Source organism: Sorex fumeus, unplaced genomic scaffold (genome assembly GCF_029834395.1).
Source record: "Sorex fumeus unplaced genomic scaffold, SorFum_2.1 ptg000047l, whole genome shotgun sequence".
Taxonomy (NCBI): Eukaryota; Metazoa; Chordata; class Mammalia; order Eulipotyphla; family Soricidae; genus Sorex; species Sorex fumeus.
In genome coordinates this window covers 35,461,189-35,480,150 of record NW_026606104.1, presented here as the reverse complement: position 1 = coordinate 35,480,150, position 18,962 = coordinate 35,461,189, and the positions used below count along the sequence as shown (strand labels likewise).

General features: G+C 56.7%; 1 protein-coding gene across 1 annotated transcript in view; it reads right to left on the bottom strand.

Moving 5' to 3' along the window:
• The window catches only part of IGSF21 (immunoglobin superfamily member 21), a 246,518-nt gene that overhangs the window by 226,632 nt on the left and 924 nt on the right, over positions 1-18,962 (bottom strand). The gene's annotated exons all lie outside the window — the stretch shown is intronic.

The window sequence follows — 18,962 nt, the reverse complement described above, 5'->3', positions numbered from 1 at the left end:
ACGGATGTGCGGGCCGCCACCTTAATCTCTATCCATCTCCTCACTGCCGGGGAATAACTGCTAATTAATACCTTTCTGCCTCCTCACGCCTGCCAGCTCTGAGGGCCATCAATACTCCCAGGGCGCCTTGCCACCCAGCCCCCTCCCCCCTCCTCCCCACCCCCCATGTGCTCCAGTCCCAGACCAGAGGCAGCCAGAGGGTGCAGGGGAGCAGGAGGAGGTGAGAGTCGGCACCCACTCCCTGCCTCCTTCTGCTCCCGTTGGCCACACAGACACACGCAGAGAACAAGTGAGAGACTCAAGCGTGAGTATCCAGAGCCCCACCGGGACTCTGGGCCTGCCCCTCTGCGTCTCAGCGTCCCTCCCTGCAGAACCAGGAGTTCTGTGAGAATCAATGAGCTCTGTCCTGCTGCTGAGGGGCAGTGGAGTTCACAGCACCAGGGCTGGGGTCAGGGAAAGGCAGGTGCCACCTCCCAGGCATGGGGCACAGAGTCCAAAGACACCCAATCGGAGCAAGTCACGAACACAGGCTCTGGCCAGGAGATGCTCTCGCTGGAGCTCAGCCTGGCTGTTCCTGCCGCACTTCGTCTCTCTCAAATAACATCTCCTCCAAGAAGTCTTCTTTGAACACCTGGTCTGAAAAAATCTACGCCTTCCCTGAGCCTTCACTCCCCCATCGGTCTGCTGCCTTTCCTTCCTGGGACAACTTCGACCATCAGAAGTCCAGTACTAAGAGGTCAAAGGCCAGCACTCAGAGGTCAAAGTTCATGACTATCCTGTTCAGCACCTTCTCTCTGGGCATTCAGTAAGAGATTTTAAGTGGGGCTGGAGAGGTAGTACAGAAGGTAAGACACTTGCCTTGCATGCATCTCACCTAGATTCAATCCCAGCACCCCATTTGATCCCTCAGTCCCACCAGGAGTAATCCCTGAGGACTGAGCCTGGAGTAAACCCTGAGCACCACCAGGTATGGTTCAAAACACAAAAAGCAAAGCAATGAGTATGTATCCAAACAACGAATAACATATTCTCCATGAGTGTTCGCCAGTCCTCAGCCTGGTGATAGCAGCAAGACTAAGATATGATTTGATGCCTTCTCTCATTGAGTAGGGATGTGGGGGGGGGGGGGGGTTCCTATTCAGGAACACTACAGGGTTTGCCCATGAGAGAACATGAAAGAGACACAGAAGCTCAGAGACTTCCCATGCTGGTCCCAGGTGACACACACCAGTTGCCTCTCAGATCCCAATGGGTCTGACACCCCTTAAACACATCTGGTCTGGGGACAGGCCACAGCACTACCCACCAGGAAGGGGGGGGGGAAGCACTTCTCCTCCCCAGATACCTGCATACCAGGGCTTCCCTCCTGGCTCCCCACGGACACAGAGAGCCCACTGGGTGCCAGGAGCCCCTCCCGCCCACACACACGTACAGTCCCATGAGCAGCCTGGGGTGGGACATCGGCCTGACTCAGGATGTGCACAGGTGGTGAGGGCGGCTCAAGAGCAGAAGGCCAGGGGTCCCCAAGGTGCTCGCTTGGGATTTGGCCCTCACCCTTTCAGAACCAGACTCCCCCAAGGGTGGCGGCAGGGTCAGACTAGGAACGACTGAGAGCAGGGGCCCATAGCTCTCAATCCCCTGCAGTTCTCCCCTGGACCTCATCCACATAGATGCCCAATGCTGACCGGGAACCTGGCCGGATGGGTGAGGGAAGAGTGGGGGTGGGGGGCAGCCAGCTATCAGCACCCGCTGGCTAAGTGGTGGGTGAGGAGGAAGCCCCAGCATGGGGCCTGGTGATTGCCAGTGGATGTTGGTGTGGTCATTTTTAATAAAACATAACGAAGCATGGGATCATAAAGTATTTCATCTAATTCCAGGCCCTGGGGAGGGTGGCAGAGGAGAAAGGTTTATAAGGGTGCCCTGAGGCTGGCTGGAGGGACGGGCAGGCTCCAGGCCTTCCCCATCTAGGGCTCCTCCCACGTGGGAATGTGTTTTGATTCGGGAAACCAGACATTCTGTTCCCAGATATGCGTCCTTTCTGCAGAAGGCCAGGGACAGTCACCAGTCCTTATGGGGTTCAATTTTCCCACGTGGAGCCTCAAGGGAGATTGGGCCTAAACAGAAGTGCTCAGAGCTCCTTGAGCCAGGAAGATCCAGCCATTCATTTCAACCGTCCTTTTTTGGCTGGAGGCCCCTGAGATTAGGCCAAGTTTTTTTTTTTTTTAAACACACTTTGTTACCAGGCAAGGCAGTCCTCTTGGCTTGAATTGGGGACAAAGATTCTCCCCAAACAGCACCTTAACACATATTTTGGCCTTTCAAATGATGAGAGAGGGGGTTGAAAGTAGTTCAGTTTGTAAACCGCAGGAGTTCTGAGTCCCACCTGATCCATCTCCAGTTTCCAAGATCCATCTCCTTCTCTGGGACCACTCCCATCATTGGAGACCTCGTCAGTGGTCACCACCAGGCACTCCCTACTCTCTCCATCTGCACATTTCTGCAAGCACTGATTATGCTTCCTTCTTGCTTGCAGCCCATGGTGGGGGTGGGGGACATAATAAAGTAAGTAAAGTAAAGTAAAGGCCCTCCCGTTGATCGTCGATTTGCTCGAGCGGGCCCAGTAACGTCTCCATTGGAGACTTTGTTGTTACTGTGTCTGGCATATCGAATACTCTCGGTAGCTTGCCGGGCTCTCCGAGAGGGGCGGAGGAATCGAACTCGGGTTGGCCATGTTGGCTGCGTGCAAGGCAGACGCCCTACCCGCTGTGCTATCGCTCCGGGGGACATAATAGATGTTTAATAAATAAAGTCTATGCCTGGCTGCTCCCCTCCACTTTTCCACCATCGTCACCAGGCCTTATTCACCACAGTTATCACACCCTGACCTTGGGATATATATTCATGTGCACAGTTGTCCTGCCATGCACGCTAGAAGCTAATCTCCAGGAGGGCAGGTTTCAGACTTTGTATATTTCTCTGGTACCAAACACACCACCTGGAACACAGGAAATACTTAATTGGTCAGGTGGATGGATAGATGATGAATGGATGATGAATGGGCTAGTAGGTGGATGTATGGATGTGGGGGTGGGCGGATTGATAGATGGAAGGGTGGGTGGATGGTGAACGAATGGATAGATGGATGAATGTGTTGGGTGGATGGTGAGTGAACAGATGTATGAGTAGGTGAGTGGATGGTAAATGAATGGAAAGATGGAAGAATGGTGGTTAGTAGATGGTGAATGACTGGATAGATCGGTGAGTGGGTGGGTAGATGGTGAATGAATAGGTAAATGAATGAATGATGGGTGAGTGGGTGGTGAATGAATGGGAGAGATGGATGTGTGGGTGGGTGGATGGTGAATGAATGGATAGATGGATGGATGGGAGATGGAATCATAGGTGGATGGATGTACATACAGGTGACAAATGAGTGATTGAGTGATTGGATAGGTGAATAGTTAAGATTCATGGGAGGATGACTGAAAGAAGGAAGGAGGAATTCTCCCTTCCTTCCATGAATACGTATGGCTCTGCCAGGCATAATCTCACATGGAGTTCCTAAAGTTGTGGGTATGAATGCCCAAAGTGGTCGTAAATCCTAGAGGGAAACTATCATTCATCCAGATGGCACACATCCATGGGGCTTTAATCCATTGCAGGCACACTCAGGGAATCCCACCTTTGTGCCAGGACCTAGCCTGGGTGCAAGCAGCCTGAAGACAAGTCCCAGTGCCCCAATGTGCTGTGAGCACAGAGATGAACAGAACCTATGTGAGGATTGAATGAACCAATGAGTGAGTGAAGGGACAAAGTGAGAGCTGAGTAGACAAAGACTTTGTCCAAAGAAGGAGGCAAGTTCTGGCAGAAGAAACCGCCTGTATGAAGCACAAAGCACCTAGAACATCACATCTTCCGTGCCTGGGTCTTGGTCGGCAGGGGATGGGACTCTGGGTCCAGCATTAGCTCTGCACAGTGGACCCCCCAGTGGCACTCAACCCCCGCATTCACAAACACTGCCAGAGGCCTCTCGAAAGCCTCTCTGCAGGGGGCCTAAGCAGCTGCAGACCCTCCCCATTACCATGGACACAACTCCCTGGTCACCTCCACACCCACCAAACCCCACACTCATCTGCTCAGACCCACACACTTCACTAAATATAGTTACTACACATGCCTCTTCGGTCTTCTTTCCAAGGGAAAGAAGATTGTTTAAGCAAAGCCCTTTAAATTTTAAAGAGCTGGGTTGCATGCTCTCCGCGGGAAGCTTTTAGCAGCATGCCAGAAAGAAATAATAATAATAATAACGAGGCCAGACACAGCAGAGTGGAACCAAGCTGCCCTCCAGTGACCGAGGGCTCTAGCACAGTAGCGCGGGGCTGGGGTATCCCCAGCCATGGAACCCAGGGCCAGGTCTGGCAGCTGCTGCTGGAGCCACAGGGCCCCTGAGAGCCTGGTGAACAGGGACAGGATGTCTGGAGAGCCCCATATCACATTGGAAGGGATCTGTAGCGGGAAGCACGGAGACAGTGGAAATATGAGTCATCCTTGGCTCTAAACTCAGTTTGACCACTCAGCTGTGCAGCCCTGGGCAAGTAACTTAACTTTTCTGGGCTTCAGATTCTTCTGTAGTAAAATAGGAGTAGGAGAGACACATAGCTCCTGGTGGGATGATAAGCAAGGAGTTAACACGCGCTGGAAGTTATCACAGAATTGGTGCACAGCACATTTTCATAAATACCTGCTATTGGTACCAATGGCCCTTTGAGGCCAGAAGGTCTATACAGAGGCCAGGAGGACGTTGCTCTCTTTTGCCTCCATGATCAGAAGTCTGCACTTTAACCACATCAGAGAGATAAAGAAAAAGAGAGAGAGAGAGAGAGAGAGAGAGAGAGGATGTTTTATCCTGGGAGGGAACTGTTCTCGCTGCAAAGCCTGGGTTACAGAGAGGCGACACCTTTTAAAGAGCTATCAAGAGCCATCCACATGTATTTCATCCAATAAGCCTACATCCTATTCCTTTGCCCAAAAACAAATCAGAAAAGAGGGAATCCATTTCAGTGTGGGCTTGAAAATAAGATGATGGGTCAGAGCGACACCACAGTGGGGAGGGAGCTTGCCTTGCATGCAGCTGACCTGGGTCAATCCCTGGCACCACGGACGGTCCCTGAAGCCTGCCAGGGAGGATCCCTGAGTGCAGAGCTGGGAGTAACCCCTGAGCACAGCCGTGTGTGTCCCCAAAACAAAAGAAAAAAATAGAAAGCAATGATATAGATAATATCCAGGTGGGGCGGAGAGTGGACGTGTCTCCAGCTGAGAGGCTGGCGTTCAGTGGCTTCTGCAGGGTGCTAGGCAGCCCAGGTTGGCATGGTCAGAGCTGGCTGATGCTCCCACAGAGCACAGGAGACTTGCAGGGACCAAAGTTACCCCGGAGACTCACAACACTGTCCAAGGAGCTAGGGGTGCCCCTGCGGTAGGTGAGTGCCACTACGGAGAGCCCACAGCACAGAGGGAGAGGCAGTCTGCAGGGGCAGCACCCCCACATGTGCCCGGAAAGTGGGCGCTGCACAGAATCCACTTGTACAGACGGTGATGGACAAAGGGGTGCTGAAGCAGGGATGGTCACTCGGACAACCTGGGGACAGAGAGTAGAGGGAGCCGGAGCAGGGAGGTCTCAGGAGGTGTCACTTCCCCTCAGGAAGCAATCTGTCCCCTCTTCCCTTGGGTCATGCTGCCCCTGAGCCAACCGGCAGACAGAGTAACCAGCACTGGGTGGGTGGGGCAGGATGCACGGCTGGAGGAGGATGGCAGAGACGACAGATGGCATGTGGGCAAAGGGGCAGGGGCACTTCGTCTTGCCCAGAGCACTTTAGAGAATGAGCCAGGCAAGAAATTGCCGCTGGTATTTGTCACGGCAATTTCAGCAAAGCACCGAATGTGTAAGCGTCTCATGAATTCCAACTGACAAAATTAGTCCTCATCAAAGTCAATCTCAACAGTCAAGGTGGATGGGGAAATGGGGCAGACAAAGGCGAACAGAGGTGCCCGGGCAAAGCCAACACAGCCAACCACCGGGCGTGGGGGGAGGGTGGCTGGGGCCCTGGGTGGAAGTCTCCCCCAGAAACTGTTCTCTGAGGCTCGAAAGCAGCTACTCTCTCCACTGCAGCTGCTCCCCACCGAGAGACACTCCCCCCTCAAAGTGACCTTGCCACCTCCAGCTTCATGGGGATGGATGAAGCCTGAGGCACCCACAGACAGATGTCTCCCAAAGGTGAGGAGGGAGCAGTATCTGGTAAGAATCCTACTGAGAGCGGGGAGCACCCCCCCCCCCACTCCGCCCAAACTTGGAAGACCGGCACTGTGGGTCCCATGATGGCAGAGAGGGGGCCCTGCTGACTCTGGGAATAGCTGCTGGGTATGACAGGAGAGAGGGCCTCAATAGATCTTGGGAGAAAGAAGCTCTCTGTGGGAATTCGGGTGGAGAATAGACCGGGGGCGATGAATGGGGGTGTCCTGGGGTGAAGCAATCCATCAGCAGGGGAGAGCAGGGGAAGTGGGGAACTCTGGGGTCCCCTGAGACTCTCAGGCAGGGACAGCTCAGCCAAGGTAGATTAGGCTGCAGGGGAGACAGGTGTCTCCTCTGCCCTCCGAGATGCCCTCCCAGGCTGCTTTGCTCCTTGCAATTCACGGACCCCTGCAGGGACAGCTGCACAAGCTCATAGCCGACTCCTCCCAGGCTGAGGAACACCGAGCAGAGAGTGCAGGGCTGAGCCCCAGGGGGCATCTGAGGGCAGTTATTTGCATAAATGTCAAGAGTGACCAAGGATCAGCTTTGTGGGATGGTCTCATTTCATCAACACAGACACTCCGTGACCTCTGGAACATACTTCCACCCACATTTGATAGCTGAGAGAGCCAAGAGATGTGAAGGGCAATCTCTGGTCCCCAAGATCTGCAGCCGAGGGTGGGCAGACCCTAAGCCCAGACACGGTCGAGCTCCCATGCCTGAGTGGCACCATCTGAACCCAGTTTCTCGTGGCACCCACTAACAACCGTCCCAGATTGGCCATATCCGCCCGCCACCTGCTCTAAGAGGCACTTAACATTTTTCTTTAACTTAGTTCTTTTTTTTTCAAACTTAAATAAAGTCATTTAAAGGAGAGAGAGAATTTAAATCAACGCCCCAAATGGCAAATCAGTCTCACTTGCCTTAAACAGAGGGTGACTGAAAAAGAATTACAGTGAAAACAAAACATGCTGTTATTAAAAGTCGTGCTCCCTCTGGCGCGCTGAAGCCTAGCTGCCCCAGACGGAGTCTGTGATTGGAAAGAGATTAGCACAGGGTGTGGGTGTCAGCGCCACCGTGCCACCAGACGGGGCTTTCTCCGTGGCACAGTGACAGGTCCATGCTGAGAGAGGAACCAACCAAGACCCACCCTTTCTGCCATGGAGAATTACTCCGTGCCCACAGCAGGCTCCACCGGCAGAGTTGCAGGCTCCAGGCTGCTGTCTGTGCCACCAAGCATACTGCAAAGGCCCTTCGACCTCTGTGCATTCACCCTTGTGCCATGCCGTATGGCAGCCATGTGTGGCTGGGCCCTGGGCACGCAAGGCCAGTGAGAACGGAGAAGCAGCTTTTGTCTAATCTGCTTGTTTGCTCTTTACTGATTTTATTTCCCCCCTTCGGGGGCCATGGCCGGTGAGGCTCAGGGGTTATCCTGGCTCTGCACTCAAGAATTAGTCCTGGCGGTGCTTGGGGGACCATATGGGATGCCGGGGATTGAACCGAAGTCGACCACATGCAAGGGAAACGCCCTTCCCACTGTACTATTGCTCCAGCCCCAGATTTTGTTTCATTTGATTAAATAAAAACCGAGACACTTTGGTGACATTCATGTTAATGTCCTTTGTCATCCATGGCCACTTGCTGAATAGCATCACCCCCACAGTAAACCCAGAAGCCGAGAACTTGCCTCTTCTTTGTCCTCTGAGTTTCCAGAGCCCAGCCCCAGACAGGTCTTCCAGAGGACATTCACTCAATTTTGACTGCGCCTATGACCAGAAACGTGAATGACTCTCTAAGCAAATGAATGAAGTCCAACGCTTCCTACAGGGCTTTCTCCGTGGCCCTTTAATAATATCCAGGTGGGGCGGAGAATGGAGTCCCTCCCCCCATCATGGAGCCTGTCCTGGGAACCCCTGACTCATCTCTGCAATGACTCCTCTCCCTCCCCACCCCTTCGCTTGCTCCCCCATTCCCACCAGTCTCCCCCACCAGGCATCACACTGGCATCTCTCTCTAGTGCTCCATCCCCTCCCAGCCCCGCTCCCATCTGCTTCTCTGCTGCCCAAGTGAACAAAGACACCTTTATGATGGGGTTGCTTCTGCCCAGACCTCCCCCCGCCCCACCTCTCTCCATCCACGCCTGCCAAGGACATTAGGTGCCAGGGAACAATTAGCACCTTATCACCTTCTTCTGTGGCACCAAGCACCTGGCCTTGGTTGGTGTCTGATCCAAACTCCCACTTGAGAAAAAGGGGCTTATACAGTCTACCAGTGAGCCCCTGCTGTAGACACAGACGCTGTCGTCCCCTACCCAGGACCCCAGGCTCTGTGTTCACCCAGACAGTGCCTCGAGGGTCTCCCCGCACCCCTGCCCTGGGCCGTCCACTCCTGCCTTGCAGTGCCCTATCTGGGCAGTGAGTGATGAACGCCTTCCTTTGGGGCACATTTGAGAGAGAGGGGAGGAAGAGACGGCTCAGGGGGATAATGGAGGCGCCGAGGATGGGTGACAAACAGCCCTATTGGAGAGGCCCCAGTGTCTCTGCAGAAGGGGAGACAAAAGGGCCCAGGGAACCGTTTGGCACATGAACAAAAAAACCCCAATGGTTCAGCTGCTTCTCTTCCTGGCGACTCCCAAGCTGCTCCCATGATTTATGAGGCCAGGGGAGGAGGGGGTCTGGGGGTGAGTTCACTGCCCGCCAGAGGGCCACCAGGATCCCCACCCATGTCTGAGTCAACCTGGGCCTCCCGCAAGGCTGCCCAATGGGGGCTCTGGGATCTCCCGCAGGACCTCACAGATGACCTGACCCCCTTCCTGCAGCTCCCCCACCCCCACCCCCATGCACAGTAACTACATTGGAAGGCCCATTCTGCAGTCTGGCCTCAGTAGGCTAAGCTTTAAAATGGGGGCAAGGAGGCAGAGAAGGGGCTCAGAGGTAAAGCAGAGGCCTTGTATGCAGGAGACCTGAGTCCAATCCCCCTCACACAGAGAGCAAACAAAAACAAAACAACGAAAGAAAATTGGGGTGGAAGGAAGAAAGGGCAGATCCTTCCCCCAGGCTGCTGCTGCCCTGAGGTTCTGCAGTGCGGAGCACACACCCTCTCCCCTGGGCCCTGGGGCTGTGAGCACTCCACTCCCCCCAGCTCACGGGCACCCCACCCACCACGGGGCAGAGGGTCAAGGATATGCCCTTCACCTATGAACATGGATCCTTCTAGAAAGGGGTCTACTCTCCACCCCCAGCCCAAGAGGCTGCCGTGAGGGACTCCATGTATTCCTCACATCTTCTGCTGCAGAAATAAAGGCCGAGAATGATGATTTTACAGCCTGGACAAGTTGTCAAGAGGAGGGACCGAGAAGCTTCTCCCTGGAGGTTTCCCTCCTCCGTCCACTCCTGGTTCAGGTCGGAGGTGGGCGATACACTCCCGTTCCAGGCTGTGCTGTCTTGGCAGACCCGGCCGGGTCTGGAGGCCCTGGGAGACGAGGGCAGTGTCCACGGCTGTCAGTTCTTCCTGGAGGCCATTGTCTCTTCCAGGGCTCCCCAGAGCAATCATTGATAACCCATTGGAGCTGCAGGTGCCCCAGAAAAGCCAAATTAATCTTCCTGGAGCGGTGTTCGGGGAATGTTACGTCTCTCTCTTCAACTGCTCCCCACGGCCCCTGGGCACAAATCCAGAGCCCTTGCTTGAGCATGCCACCTCTGCCAACTCCTCCAGGCTCACCCCAGCTCCGCCCCCAGCATCTCGTGCGCAAGTAAACCAGCTGCCACGCCGCCTCCCAACTCGCACCTCCAACCGCCTTCTGCGTCCTCCGCTGGCCTTGGTGGGCGCAGTCTGCCTATGGGCTCCTCTGGACAGAACCTTCCAGGGCCACACCCATCACTCCCCAAGGATTGATTCTGGGGACTCCCTCCTCCCCTACCGGCCTCCTGTTCTTAAGAGCATTCTGGCTGCCAAACCTCCAGACACTCGCCAGCGTGGGATGAGGTGGGGCAGGACTGATCCCCTTAATGAGGCTCCAAAGACAGCAGCCGGGGCAGAGAGCAGGATGGGCAGCACCCACCCAGCCTTGGGAGAGCCCCCACAGTCTGCGGCCCCTATGCTGGCGGTCGGGAGAAGGAGGGGTCAGTGACGGAAGACCTGTGACACGCCGTGTATCTTCCTCTATTGTTACATTGAACACACACACACACACACACATGCTCCCCCCGGGACCCTCCATGTGCAAAAGACAAAGCACCGTCACTCAGAGAGACAGACATGCCCAGACACGTGGCAAGGAAGCCACTGTGCTAGGTCCACACAGAGTTCGGAGGGGGCCTGACTCTGTTCAATGGTCAATGCCAGGAGCTGGTGCAGAGACCAAGAAGATGGAGGGAAGTGGAGAGGGTCCAGGTGTGCTGGCAAGTGCTGATGACAGACTCCTGGGGTGGCAGGGTGGGGGTGTGCGGGGCAGGGCCCTGGTGTGCTGTGTTTACTGATTTCAGTGGTGTTACTCACCCCCACCCCTCCCCCTGGGGTGAGCCTCAAGCTTCCTACAGGGGGGCCATTAGTAGGGAGATGTGCCCATCAGTGCCCCGGCAAGAGGCTAACCCTGCCCTGTGCCAGGAGCGGGACAACAGCAAATGGACGGACTCTGAGCAGCGTCATCCCTGATCTGTGAACTGTGGCCAGTGAAGCCTTTTCTTGGTGGAAGTTTCTGGGAGATTTACTATGACACTGTGAGTGAACGTGGCTGGCCCAGGACCAGACACAGGGCAGCTTCTCAACACGTCTTTGTCATCCCACCTCCCTCCCTCCAACCCCCTCCACCCATCACCTATCAAGGATGGTCCCCAATGTCCCACCAAGAAGGGCTGTCCTCTCACCTTCTTTCTGTCCTGGGCTTGTGCCCCTGATGCCGGCGTGTGTGCTGGAGAGCAGGCTGGACCCTCGGTACCTTCTCACACCCCCAATGACTCCCCAAGATGGCCGAACAGAACCAGGAATGAGCCAAGGCCCCACCTCTGGAGGGAAGCTCCGAATCAGATCAACATTGCCTACTCGCATCCTGAAGATGTGCTCAGCCTGCGACCAGTGGTGCAGAGACACCCCATCAAGGCTTCTCTGGTCCAGCGGTGCAGGGATGCCCCGTCAAGGGTTCTCTGTTCCACGGCAACGGATCTACGGCATCTCTGCTCCACATGAGGGGCCTGTTATTGCCATTGGCCAGCCTGTGACTGCCAGACCCTCCCCCGACACACACCTGTGTCCTGGGGAAGGGGTGGGAGGGGTGGAGGAGGGAGGAATTGGGCCAGCAGAATCTGGAAGAGAGGTTCGCGGGGCGTCAGTGGCTGAGTGAGCGGAGGACAGATGTCTGCTCTGGGAGCCAAGATAGGGCGGAAGTGGGGAGGCAGGGGAGGCAGTGGAGGTGAAGCAGAGGCCAGGAACGTGGCAACAGGAGGGGCAGCAGGCTCGGGCTGCCTGGCTGTGTGACCAAAGCCATGTGAGTGCCCCCGCCTCTGAACGGGGGTGCAGCACCCACCTGACTGCAGTAGCAGACAGAGAGGTCACATTGCCAAAGCAGCCGCAATCACAGAGACCCAGATCTTCACACCTGCTTTTCCTGCCCAGAGCGTGCAGGCTTGTGGGTTCACAGAGGCAGGATGGGGGGGGGGGGGGGTTTGGCTGGATAAGCTCTCTCTAAGGCCCCCAAGGGTGAATGAAACCGGGCATTGTGTGGGGGAGGGGAGAAAGGCTGGTTTCAGCCGCCAAACCTAAGTCCCAATTCAGCCCTGTGTCCTATCACTATCTTTCCATTCCCCAAGCCTCAGTTTCACTGATCTGCTCAATGGGCACAGGAAGAGCTGCTGCCTCCGATGCCTGCCGTGATGAACTCAATCTGAGTGGTGGCAGTTCATGAGCTCAGCAGCACTACCAGCAGCCAGAAATGTTGGCCCTGTGCTGTGCTGCTAGCTGTGAGGACCATCCCAGCGATGCTAGGGGGCCACCAGGACCACACATTGCAGTGCTAGGGGAGGGGCCTGAGGCCCAGCGCAGTCCAGAAAACCAGGGCCTCTGTCTGGCAAACCAGGCACACATGAGACTACTCAAGCACTTCCCAGGCCTAGAATTAGGCATCCTGGAACCAGTCTCCACCCTTCTGATCATCCCAGAGTTTCAGGAAGACCCGCTGAGGTTTCAGAAGCAGAACTAACTCTGCTGACTGGGAGCCTACCCGCCACGTAGCCCTGTCTAAGTTCTGCCCGCCCCACACTTGTCTGTGACTCTTCTGGACCAGCATGCTTCTAAACCAGGACCCACATGTCTAAAGGCCGGAGACTGTCTGCCCTGCGGCGTCTCTCCTGAGTGCCCGGGGTGTGAGGAAGCTCAAGAGTGAGCTGAGGTGGTTGGAGCGATAGCACAGCAGGTAGGGAGTTTGCTTTACACGCGGCTGACCCGGGTTTGATTCCCAGCATCCCATATGGTCCCCCGAGCAATTCCAGGAGTAATTGTTGAGTGCAGAGCAGGTGTAACCCCTGTGCATTGCCAGGTGTGACCCAAAAAGCAAATAAATAAATAAATAAATAAATGGGAGCCCCGAGCCAAAAAGTCTCCTTGAGGCTTTCCGTAGCTCCTGGTCTAGCAGGCTGGGGAATGGAAGGGGCACAGGGAGGTTGGACACCTCCCTCCCCATATTCCTCCAGGAGACACGACATGGGGGTTGGACTCTGCTCAGTGATGGGGGACACTGCTTTGGACCTGCACAGAAAGTTGGGGAAACGTGGATTGGTCACCTGCAGTCAGGAGACTATGGGGCACAGTCCAGGGGTCAGCAAGAGGGCTAAGCCCCACGCCTTGAAAGCTCACCCTGCCCAGGGAGGGTGTCCAGTGGGGCCCTGCAGGTAGGCAGACTCTGGGTGACTCAGAGCAGAATCAGTAAATCTTGCACTTGCTGGGCACCTTCAGGGAAGATGAGACACTCACACAACGTCAGCTACACCCGATCCTGGCATCCCTGGGAACGTCCTTCGGGTCTCTGCCAGACATGACAGAGGCACCATCTCAGCTGGGAGTTGGGGTCGCTCATGATTAACTCCTGGTAGCAGTGGGATTCAGTTTCTTGAGGGCTGTTGGTCAGGGCCTTCCCCGGGGCTCTCAGGCTTCCTAACACTCTAATCCATACCGAAATCCCTGAGACAAGGCATCCCCTCTGGGGGGGAGGGATCACATCTGATTATCCCTGCCTCCCCCCCACCAGCCCCTCGCCTAAGATTGCAATGCGCCTGGGGGGGAGGGAGAATGTGCATGATTCCTTAAAGCAAGTCCAGCATGTGGCCAGATGTGGGAACAGCTGTTGAACACATCAAACTCTTTTTCTGCTTTTTTGGGGGGAGTAGAAGATTGTTTTGGGACGACATCCAATTGTGCTCAGGACTTACTCCTGGCTCTGTGCTCAGGGATGACTCCTGGTGGGCTGGGTAGACCATATGGATGGTGGGGATTGAACCCAGGTCAGTTGGTTCAAGGCAAATGCCCTACTGTACAATTAGTCCCAAATATGCCAAATTCCATGCGTTGTGTGTGTGTGTGTGTGTGTGTGTGTTAGGGGGAGGGGCAGAGTGATCAAAATCCAAGTCTCAAAACCTTCCCCCCACCCATGGCTTTCCTGGCCCTTTGGGAAGCTCTTCTGTACCCCTCCAGCTCCATACACATTGTATTTATTTGCTCCCACCAGTGACTTTCAGCCTTTCCGTGCTAACGAGCACAGACCCCTGGGTTACAAGAGGACCCCTCCAGAGACCGCTACTGAGCACTGGACCCTCAGGCTGAGAGAAGAGAAAGGTGGGTCTGAGGACATCATCCTTCTCTTCCTTTCTCGGCAGAAATTTCCTCCTGAAGACAGACGCCTCCAGGAAGTGACAGCTTGTCCTCACCTCTGCAGACACTGATCACATACGGTGGAAGCCCTCCCCTCCCTCTGCTGTCCCTCCCTTATCGTGATGAAAAAAAAAAAAACATAGTTTCTCCTCACTGCTGGGAGCAGCAGCAGCGCCTCTGGGTTGCTTCAGACCCGAGCGTGAAATTCCCAGGTCTTCCACTTAAAAGAAAAAAAAAAGATCCCGAGTCTCATTCATTATTTAAGAAAGGAAAGGAAAGGGAAAAGAAAGAGAAAGGGATAAGAGGGGAAGGAGAAAGGAAAGCGCTCTGTCTCCTCGGCAGGGAGCCTGGCAGACGCAGCAGATTCAAGCAGAGCGTCACAGGGGAGCAGGCTCGGGCAGCCACGGCTACTTCACAGCCTTCGACCATCTCGGGAGATGAAACTAGGGAGGCGGCCTGGTGTGGAGCCAGCCTCACCTCACACCATCCTGCTGAGGTGGGTCTCCCCGACCCATGGACTGTGGCTTACTGATATCCTCTCTTCCCTGAAAAATTGAGCTTGTGGCTCCTAAGACCCCCCAGTGACCACTCTTCCTCCAAGAACTTCCCGTGGTGAGACTCATTCCCTTGGCAGGTAGAGGGTCCAAAGTCTGACCCCACATTCTTGGTCTGAGCCCTTCTTTTCTGATGGGGATATAAGCCCTGCCCGCAGCTGATGTCCACTCATTTGCTGGCGCCTGGGACCCCTGACTCCAATCATCTACGCAGAGGAACACACCAGTCCCATCTCCATGAGGGTTTGTCAGGGGAGGAGGAAACTCAAATGCCCTGAGCCCTTGATGGCGTGGCTAAGCAGACGAGGTGCCTAATGGCTATTCTCCCTAGAAAATAGCCCAACGAAGGACGAGAGTGCCAGGCCGCTCTCTGCCTCAGTCTCTGCCCAGCGTGGCATTGGGCAAGTCGCTTTGAACCCCCTCAGAACCTCAGAGTCCTCATCTGCACACTGGGCCCATTTTACCCCTCAGGGTAGATGTAAGGATCATGAGACAAGAACAATGAGGCAGGGACCGGGGCAATAGTACAGCGGGGTGAGCGTTTGCCTTGCATGCGGCTGACCCAAGTTCAATCCCTGGCATCCCATATGGTCCCTCAATCACCTCCAGGAGTGATTCCTGAGTGCAGAGTCAGGAGTAACCCCTGAGCATCACTGGATGTGACCCCCAGAAAACAAACAAATAAACAAAAAGAACAATGTGGCACAAGGCCCAGCATCTGGCCCTGAGGAGTGCGTGCCCAATATGGGGCAGAGAGGACCCCTTCCTCCCTTAGATGAAGGGTCCACTTTCCACTTAGCTGTAAACACTAGGCAGGTGGTGACCCCCTGATGGATTTAGGGTGGTGTTCCCAGTGTTTAGCACCATCCCTGGCACCTGGCCAGGTAGACATTTGTGGGGTGTCTTCATAAGGGGTGCAGCAGACGTGCACAGGAAGGGAAGGCAGGCTGCCAGGTGCCCAGGGTGGACACCCACAGAGATCCCAGGGAACCTACTTAGAAGTCACCAGTACTTTGTTCAGCCCTTTTGTCAGCCCCCTTTGAAGGCCTGGGCTAGGCTATCCAGAAACCTGAGCAAGTCACTTAAACTCCTGCACACACCTCCTCCACCTCCCCACCCTGCTCTCCAAAGCAAAGCCCAAGTATGTGCCTAGGAAAGACAGATATTCTGAAAAGCTGGGTCACCAGGCTGAGGCCTCCCTGATACCTTGCCCAGCCCTACCCTCAGGCCCTGACCAAGGCATTTCCTACAGCCCAGAGCCGGGTCCCTGGAAGGAAAGGAGAGCCGGAGGCTGGGCCAGAGGGGAGCCGCAAGGAGCAGACAGCTTTATCCTGTACACTCAGAAAGAACTCGCCTCGGTTTCCTGATCTGTGAAAAGAGGCACTTAGACCCACCTGGCAGTGTGTACAAGGGCTGAGAGGCTGGCACCTGGCGTGCTGCTCTTCACCCACAGAATCCCTCCAAGCCCCAAGCCCAGACGAGCAAAGGAGCAACCTGAGATGGGTACCGCAGCCTAGCAGGGACCGGAAGCCTCCGTGCTGGACCTCCTCACCCACAAGCCCTCTCCTTTTGTGCCTGTCATCTCGCCCAAGGCATGAGCCTTGTAGGGGCTGGATAATCAGCTCCCACTCTGTAAGGTCACCCCTGCTAAAAGCAGAAGTTTCAGAACCACGGAAGGGAGCTGGCTCAGATGGAGGCCGCTCCACGGACTCAGGAAACCCCGGGACTCAAGGACTTCAGCCTCTCCGCGAACACTCCCCTTTGCCTCTGGGATGGGAAGGGGCTGGATTTAGGAGTGGGGGCCAGGCTGCTGGGGGAACAGGGGCAAAGCAGCCAGGCGTAGCCAGGACCCTTAACTCGCCTGCCTGGCTGGTTCACCTCGGTCCGCCATCGACAGTGGACGAGGGAGGCAGGACAGTGGCTGAGCCTATGCACTGAGTCACTCCTCTGAGAATTTCCCAGGGAATTTCCATGAAACAGCCTCAGGAACCACCACTCCCTCGCCCCCGCACCCTCAGCTCCAGGAGTCCCCCCTCACTCCGAGGCACATTTGCACATGCCCAGCGTTAGAAACGCCTTCCCTGACGCCTGCAAAAACCAGCACCATCTCAGAGAGCTCTCGGGTGACCCGGGAGACTAGAAAAATGTGCGTTTTCTCCTCTAAAAGAATCAGACCTGGGGGACAGGGCATCTGTGGGCAGAGGGAACACGGACTTGCATCCTGCCAGGTCCGGTTCCTCGCAGATAGATACCTTTCCATCCTCCCAAGCACAGACCCACCTCTCCAACGCGGAGGGCCTCTGCTCCTGGACCCACCGGGGCCAGAAAAGGCGCGGGCAGGAACCAGGACCCTCGACTAGAGTGACCGCCAGCGCCCCCCACCGGGCAGACGCCCTATCGGGAAGGCCGGCTCCGCGTTCCAGCGCACCCCGCTCGCGGTCCCCAGCCCCTGCAGGTGGCGGGCAGAAACCATCCTCCAGGTGCACCGCTGGTCTCGGCGAGGCAGGGCGCCCTCCTCCGGCACCGGCGGCCGCGCGCATCTCGCAGAGCCCCTTCTGGCGCCCGCCCCTACCGCGCCTCCGCGGGCGCCGACTTGGACCGGGGAAGGAGAGACCCCACCCACTCCGCTGCAAGCGTCTCCGCTGCGGAGAGGAGAGCAGGGAGCTCCCGGGCGCTCCCGGGCCCCCGCGCACAGCCCGGGCTGCGAAAGTTTTCCCTGCGAGATCCCGGCGGGCGAACCGCCCTTCCTCCCGCGCCGCCGCGGAGCTCTCGGGCCGCGCCGGCGCCCCCGGCCCAGAGGCGCCCACCCGGGCAGGCGCCAGGACGCCGGCTCGGCTCTCCGCAGCCCCGGCTGCCGGCGGGAGGAGGCTCGCGGGCGGCGGGGAGAGCGCGCAGGGCGCGGTTCCGAAGGCGCGGGGGTTCCCCGCCACAGCCTTTCCCCAACGTCGCCACCCCCACGCCCGCGGCTGGCTTCTCGCCGTTCTGCGCATTCCGAGAGAAAGGGGTGCTCTCCCTGCTGGCCCCCAACCCGCAGCCCGCTCCCTGCATTGTCCAGGTGAGGGCCCCAGTGCTTTCCAACAATGCCCAGGACCCTCTCCGGAGCCCTGGAACGGACCCGAGCCCCGAAACGGACCCCACCCCCACCCCCGTGAAACCTGCCTCTCCAGAGGCGTGGCAAGGAGGGAACCTTCACCCCAAAGTTGGGGGGAGATTTTAATCTACTTTGGAAAGTCCTGCTCTAAGGTGGGGAACCAAGTACAGGGCTTGCAATTCCTTTGGGTGAGGGGTGGGGGGGAGAGGTTGCACACACCCCTCCCCGCCCCCACCAGCAGGACCACCATTCAGGCGGAATTCTGCAGCTTCTCCCAGCCTCACACCCAGAGCTGTCGTCGGCGGGTAGAAGGGGGGTGAGGCTTTTTCAGGGGGCTCTGCTTTCCAGAAAGCACCTCCAGGTGGGCAGAGGACAGGGTGGAGTCCTGAGCCCACACCCCAATATCCAACCCATCTAAGGGTGAGCCCCTTCTGGACACAAGGGCTACTCTGGGACACGCCCCACAGCCCCCCATCCCTCGTCACTGGAGCTGGGCTGTGGGCAGAGCCCATTTGGGCACCCAGGTTCAGTACTGGCCTGGGCGGGGGGGGGGCATAGAGGACGCAGAGACCCTGGTCTCAGCACCAGCAGGTTCTTCTCTGATCCCTCCCCATCCCTCCAGGCTTGTAACCGAGGCCTTGGCTCACAGCATGAAAGGTGCCCGTCCAGGTTCCAATCCCAGTCATTGGCACCATTTAAGACCCGCCAGGCGGCGCCTGGCTGGAGGCACCAGGGCAGCAGAGAACCAGGGAACCTTGGAGGGGAGTCACCAGCCTAAGGAGCCGGGCATCCTGCTAGCTTCCATCTCCTTCCAGTGGGCTCCAGGTCCACGCAGGACACACGCGCCGCTCACACCTCCTCAGCCCAGCGGAGGCTTCAAACCTCCCTCCACAGCAGCCCTCTGCGCTCCACAGCCAGCAGGCAGGCAGGCAGGCAGGCAGGCACGCGCGCGCGCACGCACACACACACACACACACACACACACACAACACACACACACAGAGTCTCCATGAGCCCTCCAATGCCTGCTGTCCACACACCCCATATAAGCACATCCCTGCCCAAGTGTCAGCCCTCATCCCATGCACAGGAGTCTCCCTACCAAAACACAGCACCTGCCCCCCAAGCCTACTCTCAGGACCACAAGCAACACCCTCCCCCAACACATACCCCC